Genomic DNA, 11,160 nt, shown 5'->3' on the forward strand with positions numbered 1-11,160 from the left:
TAACTAAAGGATCGAGTTCTGCCTGAACTGTAAGAATGCAGGATACTGCAGAGGAATATAAATCCCTAATAGCCTGCGTTTACCTTGAGTTGAGGTCAGTTTGCCATTTCAGATTGCGGCTCTACACTGCTCTGGGTTTTTACTGTACCACTGTTATTATCCAGGGCTTGTATTCTAAACATTACGGTGATATTACTGTGAGCTGTAGAGCTATGCAGTTGTTAATCAGGTCTTTATTGGTCTGTATTAGTCTGTTAAAGCTGCCATTAGACAGGGCAGCAGGATTTTACTGTTAATATAACACTTCATTAACATTCATGTCAGGCACAGTATGAAGTGGAGGGGGGCCCTTATTGCCAAAACCTCATAACGGAGTGCCATTGTGAGCTGGTTTTTTTTGGATAGGGTGCTGAGCGATACACAATGCTTGGTCTATTTGTATTTATACTGTATTGAAGCAACCTTACTCATAAGAGCAAGATTACACTGACACACAGACAGCCATCGATGGGGTGACTTTTCCAGTTAGGTTCACGGGGCATCTCATAAAATGATTACAAGCTAAATTAGTTTTGGTCACATTAAAGTTTTGATGCTGACTTTCATGAGTGCTGGCACCCCTTTTCCTGGATAGCTAGAAATCTGTTTCAGCTCACACTCTCTTCTTCAGAGCAACAGCCTACTTCTTTCTGCACAGGTGCACTTTATCAATGTCCTTCTTTGCCTTTTTAAGTAGAGGGGAGGGGGAGAACGATGGGTATATTATCCCCTTTTCCCCTGTGATATTTACACTGTGTCCTCATTTCCTATTGTACTACACTGTGCCTGGATTCATTCATTTCAGCTGGAGCCTTGGAGCTGCACTTGTGCCACTGGCTTACGCTACATTGACATTAATATTACAGCTTGAATTGTGAAGCACCAACCTTCATTATGCTGTGCCCTGATTACTAGTATGGTAGAATTTGAATACATTGAATTTAACAAAAGACATTATGATGATAATATAATTAAGCATCCTGACAAAATGAAATGAGGGACATTTTATAACAATTATAATAGTACAGATCAACATCTAACTTTGGCAGTCTTATACTCTCTTGCTGGCCTCCCTCTGCTCTGTGCTGCTGGATCTTGAGAAAGAGAAATGGAGGCTCTTACACACTTTGAACAGCCTCCCTATGTACTGTGCTGGTGGAACAGATAAAATTAGGCTTTTCTACTCACAGGGAGAGAAGTGGGTGTGACTTCAGCTTTGTATCACTGTCCTCTGCAGTGTCCTGAGAGGTACAGACTGAGGCTCAGTCCTTAAGGGATGTCTTATAGGAACAGACAGTTTAGGTTGTATACCATTAAGCATATATATATATATATATACACACACACACACACACACACACACACACACACACACACACACACACACACACACACACACACACACACACACACAGTGCCTTGCAAAAGTATTCAGACCCCTGACCAATTCTCTCATATTACTGAATTACAAATGGTACATTGAAATTTCGTTCTGTTTGATATATTTTATTTTAAAACACTTAAACTCAAAATCAATTATTGTAAGGTGACATTGGTTTTATGTTGGGAAATACTTTTAAGAAAAATAAAAAACTGAAATATCTTTCTTGCATAAGTATTCAACCCCCACACATTAATATTTGGTAGCGCCACCTTTCGCTGCAATAACAGCTTTAAGTCTTTTGGGGTAAGTATTTACCAGCTTTGTACACAGTGTCGGAGTGATTTTGGTCCATTCTTCTTGGCAGATTTGCTCCAGGTTTTTCAGGTTGGTTGGGACGACGCTTGTGGACCGCAATTTTCAAATAGTGCCACAGATTCTCAATGGGATTGAGATCAGGACTTTGACTGGGCCACCGTAGGACATTCACCTTTTTGTTTTGAGCCACTCCAATGTTTCTTTGGCCTTGTGCTTGGGATCTTTGTCCTGCTGAAAGGTGAATTTCCTCCCAAGCTTCAATTTTTTAGCGTACTGAAACAGATTCCCTTGCAGTATTTTCTTGTATTTTGCTCCATCCATTCTTCCTTCAATTGTAACAAGATGCCCAGTCCCTGCTGATGAGAAGCATCCCCACAGCATGATGCTGCCACCACCGTACTTCACTGTAGGGATGGTGTATCTTGAGGCATGGGCAGTGTTAGGTTTGCGCCACACATAGCGCTTTGAGTTTTGGCCAAAAAGCTCTATCTTGGTCTCATCTGACAACAAAACCTTTTCCCACATCGCAGCTGGGTCACTGTCATGCTTTCTGGCAAACTCCAGACGTGCTTTCAGATGGTGCTTTTTGAGTAACGGCTTCTTTCTTGCCACCCTCCCATACAGGCCAGTGTTATGCAGAGTTCTTGATACGGTTGACTGGTGCACCATTACTCCACTCCTAGCCACTGAACTCTGTAGCTCCTTCAGAGTGATTGTTGGCCTCTCTATGGCTTCTCTCAGAAGTCTCCTTCTTATTTGAGTGCTGAGTTTTGAGGGACAGCCTTTTCTGGGCAGTGCCTGGATGGTGTGATGCAGCTTCCACTTCCTGATTATTGATCCAACTGTGCTCACTGGGATATACAAACAACGGGATATTATTTTGTACCCTTTCCCTAATCTATGCATTTGTATTACTTTATCTCTAACTTCTGTAGCATACTCTTTGGTCTTCATTTTCCTTCATATTCACAGCCTTACCAATAATCCTTCAACAGTGGGGTTTTTATCCAGAAAATGTGACAGCAACTTTAGTGGTTCACAGGTGGAGGCCAGTGGTAAGGTAATTGTGTCCTCGTTAGGGCAATTTCTTTCATTGGTGCAAACTGGGAGCTTCCACAGGTCAAGGGTTGAATACTTATGCAAGCAAGATATTTCAGGTTTTTTATTTTTCTTAAAAGTATTTCCCAACATAAAACCAATGTCACCTTACAATAATTGATTTTGAGTTTAAGTGTTTTAAAATAAAATATCTTGAACAGAACGAAATTTCAATGTACCATTTGTAATTCAGTAATATGAGAGAATTGGTCAGGGGTCATAATACTTTTGCAAGGCACTGTATATGTATGTATATGTGTGTGTGTGTGTGTGTATATATATATATATATATATATATATATATATATATATATATATATATATATATATATATAATATGTGTGTGTGTGTGTGTATGTGTGTGTTGTAGGAAAGCTATTTGCTAAAGTAAATTTATTAAAAATGAAATATCCGTGGAGCATACAAATTGTATTAGCACGACGTGTAAAGATAGGGAGGTGGTGTGAGTTGGCCCAAATACCAGTTTTATAATGGAGTTATAAAATTATAGAATTACATTTAAAATGTCAATACATAGAGCACATGAGGCATACATAGAACATCTGAATTTTGATTAGCCCTATGGAGGCTTCTAAAGTATTCTCTCTCTCTCTCTCTCATATTTTCTCTCTGTCATTCTCTCTCTCTGTCTCTCATTCTGTCTCTCACTATCATGCTCTCGCTCTGGCTCTACTCTGGATCTTGATTTTGATCAAGCTAATCAATGCTGGTGAGGAGCAGGGGCAGTTTCTTTAACTCTTATGACAGGCCAGAGCTATCCGGCAGGCAAAACTGGTTCTCAAAACATTATGATTTTAATTCAAACCAGTAAAGATCCCAAGACACACATTCTACAAATCAACAGCCTGATGTGAGAGGTTGAGTTAAGAGAAACCGAGGACCAATGAGACAGACATGTTCCACAGATGGGATTCAAAACGGGCCTGATTAGTATTGATTTCCTCTATATCAGACAGAGCAGCAAATAGCCAGTTGATTGTGCATTAGTAATGTCCACTGAGATCCTAGCATTGCAGTCCTGCCCAGGTTTTCTGTCTCACTCTCTACCTGTCAGGAGAAATACAGTCAGATGTTGAGTTAACGTGAAATTGGATAATGTGTTTGGGATTTCAAGTTTGAGAGGTGGGGGGCTGGGAGTGAGATTGACTTATGATCCCTTCAGAATGCCTTGATTAACAATATAGCCCTGTATTCAATTTCACAATATCGACTGTCTTATTTATTGTTATATATATATATATATATATATATATATATATATATATATATATATATATATAAATATATAAAAATAAAATAAAGGGAAAGATTAATCTTGTGCTTTTTCTGCTACACAGATAGTCAAGAAATTGAGTCAGCTTAATAATTTTTCAGTGTGAAACAATAAACACAAACCTACTTCAATATTTAATGATTCACCACTTTGTAAAACTGAACTATATTATCCTCTGAACTTGGCTCAATTTAAATGGATGTCTGGATTTTCTTTTTAAATAATACAAGGCAGATTTGTTTGGTAAAAAAAAAAAGACTTCAGTTTTGTATGATTTATGAATGAGAATTCCAGCAACAATTTTAATACATACAGGCACTAAGGAGACTATACCTATACTTATGTTGTCACATTGCAGTTGCCTGCTATAAGTAATATTAATAAACCATTGTACTGTGTATCATTCGGCAGGGTTGGGGTGCTGAATTATAGCTACCCCGCTGGGACTTATTACTACTAAATTAGAAAGGGACTGCATTAATCATAGAGGTGTTTGCCGCATCGCAACCTGAAGGCTACACTAATCAGGTTATCTGGCAAGGCCAGGATCAATGGCCATCCTGGGGAGGGCGCCCTGGGAAGTGCAGGAGGAGTAGAGGAGTAATGTGGAGAGGGATCAGTATGGACCCTCTGTGTCAAAGCCCTTTATGAAACACAGTAATCATGCAGCTTTCTGCACCTGACACACACCAGTCACCAGTTACCCATCAAATGGCCTTTGCACATTTTCACTAGAAGAGCTCAAATAAACTTGTAACACTGTTTTTTGCAGTTCTTATGCTTTTATAGTTATGGCTGATTCATATGTGCTCTCTCACAGCTGCTTAGCCCTATGGAGGCTTCATAGCTGACCAAGTATTTTGACTTCACCTTTCTTTTGATTGTTTGTCTGATTACATGTCTGAATTTTAAAATCCTTGACATTATAAAAGTACAACCACAAGGTTACACTGCTTCTAAACTCTTTACCATACTTCTCCCAGCTCCTGTTTTAAACACCAGCCCACACTACTGCCCTCCAAGCCCCCCAGCTTTAACCACCAGTCATCATATTACTGTAGATGAACTGTACTGGATTAATCAGGTTCCCTTTTAGTCTAAAATAGATACTTTACCTCTTCTTTTAGGTCCTTTTTGGAGAGACTTGACAGATTTCAAAATACAGGGGTGAATTTGACTTGACATTGTCGTCAATGGGAGCACATCAGGACTGTAAAAATGTGGGCTTAAAGTGAAGTTTTACTGTTATACATGTAATGGCCTGCACCCTAATTAATCAAAAATTTGTTATAAAAGATTATTTAAATAGCTTGGGAGTAAACTAGGCTTATTGTCTTTAACTTTTAACTTAATTTTGAGATGGTAGGCAAAACTATAAAGCAAGTTTAATCAAAAAATGACTTTTTCATCTAAACACAAAACAAACCGACATCAGAACACAAGTCATATATAGCCATGTATTTCCATTTAAATAATTTGTAACTACCAATGATTCATGCTCCTACCTACTGATGGAATAAGTGTGTAATTTCAAGGAAATTATATTACCACTTACAAATCACTTCATTAATCACTATGCTTTGCACATATGCCACAACTGCAGCATGCAGTATGCGTATTGCTTTGCCACTTTGGCAGTACTTTTATTTGTAACTGTCATAATTGATTTAGCAGCAAGCAGATATTTAATGCACAGCTCTGGGCCCTCCTGTCCACTTTGTTCAAATAACTATTGGGGTGCAGGGTGAAGTACATTCCTGTTTGATAATGAGAGTGTTGAAGGGGTTGGAATATTATATTCAATGAAGCAATAGGGATAGGCTGGATGCATACAGTAAAGATCATTTAAACAAATGGAAATTAGCTGTAGTAACTGAATTTTCTGTTCATTTGGTATAGTACCAGTGGGTTGCAACACTGAATGTGCAGTGTCAAAGTGTATTCCTACTATTTTGTAATTCTGTGGGCTTTATGGCATTTCAAAGCAGTGGTTTAGAGAGTCATCAGGTGCCCACTGTGTGCCTGGAGGCAGAAAGTCTTGTTCTTGGAAGAAACACACCAGCAGGATACTCCTGTTAAACCATTTTCTCTAATGAAGCCCCCTAACGTGATTCCTTTAAATTTGACCTGAAAACACTCTCCTGCACTTCTATTTAAAGAACAGTCTTCAGAAAGGTACATTCAAATGTGTGTATAAGAAGTCTGCTACAATGGAAACTATTTTATAAGTAGTTACAGTATAGAGGGGTACAGATTGAGGGAGAGTTGGGGGCTGTATTACAGTATAGAGGGGTACAGATTGAGGGAGTGTTGGGGGCTGTATTACAGTATAGAGGGGTACACATTGAGGGAGAATTGGGGGCTCTGATACAGTATAGAGGGGTACAGATTGAGGGAGAGTTGGGGATGTATTACAGTATAGAGGGGTACAGATTGAGGGAGAATTGGGGGCTCTGATACAGTATAGAGGGGTACAGATTGAGGGAGAGTTGGGGGGCTCTGTTACAGTATAGAGGGGTACAGATTGAGGGAGAGTTGGGGGGCTCTCCCTCAATCTATACCCTTTTAGATTGTTTCAGTTTGCCATGTTGCACTTTGCAGTAATCTGGGTGTTCATAAGTTCTACTTTTTAACAGTATTCTATTTGTCCTTTCCAGTTATTGCAAAGATAGGTGATGAAAGGCAGTAACAGGTCAATGGCTTGGAGGCCTGCAATCAAGCTGGTGTGTTAAACATGCGACTGGAAGGCAGCTGTAAACAGTTTCATGGTTCAGTGCAATGTTTCTTCTGCACAAAAATAAAAACATGACAAATGCAGGATCTGCCACTGCAGACCAAAACAGCAACATCCTCAATCCCATAATGTGTTTGAGGGGTTACCATATACTCAGCCTTATGAGCCTGACCAGGGAGATAAACTCTGCTTGAATTGGAGGAAGTGAGAATGTCAAAGAGTCTCCTGTCTGTCCCAGTGGGTGAGGACAGGGCTGCTAATGGGCTGTGAGGTCAAACAAGCAGTGAAACAAGCAGTAAATAAAAAGATAGACAGATAAAATCCTCTAATATTCCCCCCCTGCAGAGGTTTTGTCGTGCTCAGGGCAATGCTTACTTGACTAAACAAGAAGGATGTGCTCCTAGATGCTTTTTTATCCTTTTCCTTGTACATTTTTTAAAATAGTACAGTACTCTGGAAACCTAATATAAAACACAGGCACCCATTTAAATACAAATTGCTTTAAAAAATGTATAACTTAAATACAGATTATTAATGATGAGGAACACAAATACTGGACTGTATTGAAGATTTGTGACTCCTCTTTACGTGAATGCATCAGCGCTGGGCCATTACATTTTTCAATCAGTTAAACTGAAGTCTCTGAATGAAAAATACATCATGTGTATATTACACTAAGTGTGAGTTAAAGGAGCCTCTGTGTTAAGACACTGTTTATTTTTGTGTTTATTTATTGTATTGATGACAAACTACCCCCTATTTAGAAGTTTAAATAATTTTAATTGTCAAGGATGCAGCAGTGAGTCTTGCTAGCTTTTTAACATTATTCCAGAGATGGCCCTTTAAGAGCGGCGTGATGCCAAGCAGACGAGCCCCCAAGACAGACTTCTTTAATCATCTTTGCCATCATATCAACACTAATTTCATCACTGCCCCGTGCACCCAGACAAAAGGTCTTAATACCTTCGCAGGCACTCTATTCATTACCCAAATATTAATCACAGAGCAATATTGGAAGAATACGAAAGCTGCGTTCAGTGCTAACTGCCAGCAACCTTTCTAATGCTGAAATGCAGGGCTGTGCATGCTGTGCCTTTTCATTAACTCAGGATAAAATCCAACACATCTGACAACTTCCCCCAGACCTAGTAATTAAAATACCCAAATATTCTGAGAGGGCAGTCTCTAGGCAACCCTGCATTTACACATGTCTCCTTATTCAAGTTTGAGATGATAAATCTGTAAGGCTATCCCCTCATGCTTAATTTTTTACATATTTATTGAGTCCATGTTGCCTATATATCTATGCTTACCATTGCAATCTAGTAACAAGAATACTGAGCAAGGTTTCATTGAGGCCAGTGTATTAGGGGTGTGCATCAGTAATATCTTCCCCGCTGAAACTGTTAAGTTTGCAATTACCAATAAAAATATAAATGATTAAGAACACAATCAATGCATGCCAAACTAATTTAAAAAAATCTCATATTTTAAATAAATTAACATTTGCTAAACAATATTTTCATTGAAGGAAAAATATATTGTAGTTCCACAGCTCACCCAGCAGCACAGTGCCATCAGCAAGTATACAAACACCATATTGGGATATGTTCTGGACTGAGCCGTCCAAGTTATTATTGAACCCAACCATATTCACCTTCTAAGATCACAATGTGAGCTGATGTGCTTGCAGGTGAATAGAGGCTCTACAATCTCTATTTATCTGTGCTCATGTGGGATAGGGCACATACAATGTATTACATGTTTTGGTCATACCGATCTAGGCTGCAGTGGTAAGCCATTAATATTTGACCAGACCACCCCTTCTGTGTTTCCTTACTGACCTGGATAAAAGCAAAAGCAACTCTGCACAGTTTTACAGGTGATTTGAAGACAGTTAGCTAGGATGAATAAAGTAGATCATCCAGACCGCCCTCCGAGCACCAGGGCAACAAAAAATAGCTTCACAGTGACTGAGTGTCATCGAGGTTGGATTAATGCAGTTGTTAAAACACAGCAGCTGCTGGAGCAACAAGAAGAAAATCAAAGTCAGCAATAAACACAATAGCAGGGATGAGAGAAGGAGGGGCTATTTTGCAGTGCTGGCCTTCATTAATACATCTATCAACCTGCATGTCTTCCCACCTGTCCCTCCATCTGTCTGTCTATATCTTTCTGCCTGTATGTATCTGTCTATAGGGTGTCTGTGCTTGTCCAGCTAAAACAGATTCATGAGCAGACAGTATTCTGTCATCTTCCTTTATATATTAGTTTGCTGCATGCAGTAAATTGACGTCTTTGTAAAAGTTTGCTTGGAAACTGCTCAGTTTGGTCAGGGACCCAGGTGAGCCTGAGAACCACCCTGCAGACATATTCCTGGAAGTAAAGTCCACTCAAACTGTGCTCTTGTGTAACTGCACGGGCAGGATTCCAGCTTTGATTAAGTGTTTGTTCTGGGATATTAACAAGATAGATCCACAGAGATGCACAAAGACATTGACAGCTAATTTATTTTCCCTTCCAGATTTTTAGATGATCTTGGCTTTGCAATACAGGTTAACTGTATTCAGTTGGATAGGTTGCATTTCAGGAGCTTGCTTTTTTTTCTTCACCATTCCCTAGCTGTACTTTATTCATCTCTTTTAATGGATCCAACTGACAAGAGACAGTTTTGCTGGTTGGTGTTTATTTTTATACAGGCATGCAATAAATCTAACCAGGATTTTCATGCACAGCTGGTGTGTGTGAGACACTGTTGAGATTCAGAGATCTGGTGAAACCGATGCAAAGGTTTTTTTTTTTGTTTTTTGTTAATGTAGTCATTGCCGGTGATTTTTTACCCATTTTTTTTTTACCCAATTTAGAATTGCCAATTGTGTTATATTTAATCCCTATAGGGCACATCCTGCACTCCACGTTGAGTGCCTTTACTGGGTGTGCCACTCGGGAGCCCCTGTCTAGTCATTTTCAAGCAAAACATATTTATGTTTTATCATCCAAATGTGATTGAATTCTTACAGAAGTATGTGTATGAATATAGCTGCGAGAGACTCTGGTTTGTGTCTGGCAGAACAAATTGGAAATGAGCCCTGCCCATCAAGGCCAGGCAATCAGAAGGATATTCAGAAAAGTAATCTGTTTAGAATGCTGGAATCTCTAGTGGTTTGAGTCTGTTGTGGAATAGATCCATTACTTTTCACAATGAGTACTTTAGTAAATCTTAGAAATTTGCAATCAGTTTAGCCAGTTCATGAGCTAAACGTTTTGGCAGAGAATTTTAAGGTAATTCTGTTAATGGCTCAAAACTGAAATTGAAGAAGGAACCTATGAAAAAGACTTAGGAGTTTATATTGATTTAGAATTGTGTTTTATCTGAGACAATTTGGGGAAGCTATAAAAAAGGCAAGATGCTCGGATATAGAATGAAAAATGTTGAATTTAAATAAAAGGAAGTAATGTTAAAACTTTACAATGCATTAGTAAGACGTGGTCTATAATACTGTGTTCAGTTGTGATCACCTCACTACAAAAAAAGGATAATTAGCCATACACCTGCACCCCCCTCTCCCTTACAGTGGAAACAATAAAAAGGTATCATGGATTGCATTCTCCAGCAGTTTACAAAAGCTGCCATATTTGACAGGTATGCTATGTTTACTAGCTTTTGTATTGTTTGTAAACATTTAAAAAAAATAGTAGTAGCCAATTGATTTTTACCCGATTTTTCTCCCAGTTTTTTTTCTCCCAATGGAGAGCTACAGTGTCAGAGGACAACACAGCTCTGGGCAACTTACAGGTAAGGACACTGATTTATTAATATTTTGAACATGGATGTTTTGCTTACTTGGATATTTTTTGCTTTGTTTATCCTGGGTTGGATTACAAACACGTTTTGATTGTTTTTGTGCTTTTTGTACCAATACGGTTTTTTGCTGTTGGTCTATTTTTTTTAGAATAGTTTAACAGGCCTATTAATACGGGATGTTGTTTTGTTTTGCCGGATTGCCATTGCTTTATTGCATCTATGTGCATAGTGATATGTTGTTGGAGAGCTGTAGTGGTGATGGTAGCCTTTTGTTTTCTTGTTCTTTGTTCACGGGTCTGTTGCTGTTTACCTTTGTAATAAAATGAAAGTCATTGAGAAAGAATATTAGAATAGAATATATATCGAGTGTTGTGAAAGTCAATCTACATGTCATTTATTATTATTATTATTATTATTACACCCCACATGACAGATTAGTGAAACACATATAATACTTTGAATTACTCAGTACTGACTATGGTAAGGCCAAA

This window comes from Polyodon spathula, chromosome 29 (assembly GCF_017654505.1).
Source record: "Polyodon spathula isolate WHYD16114869_AA chromosome 29, ASM1765450v1, whole genome shotgun sequence".
Lineage (NCBI taxonomy): Eukaryota > Metazoa > Chordata > Actinopteri > Acipenseriformes > Polyodontidae > Polyodon > Polyodon spathula.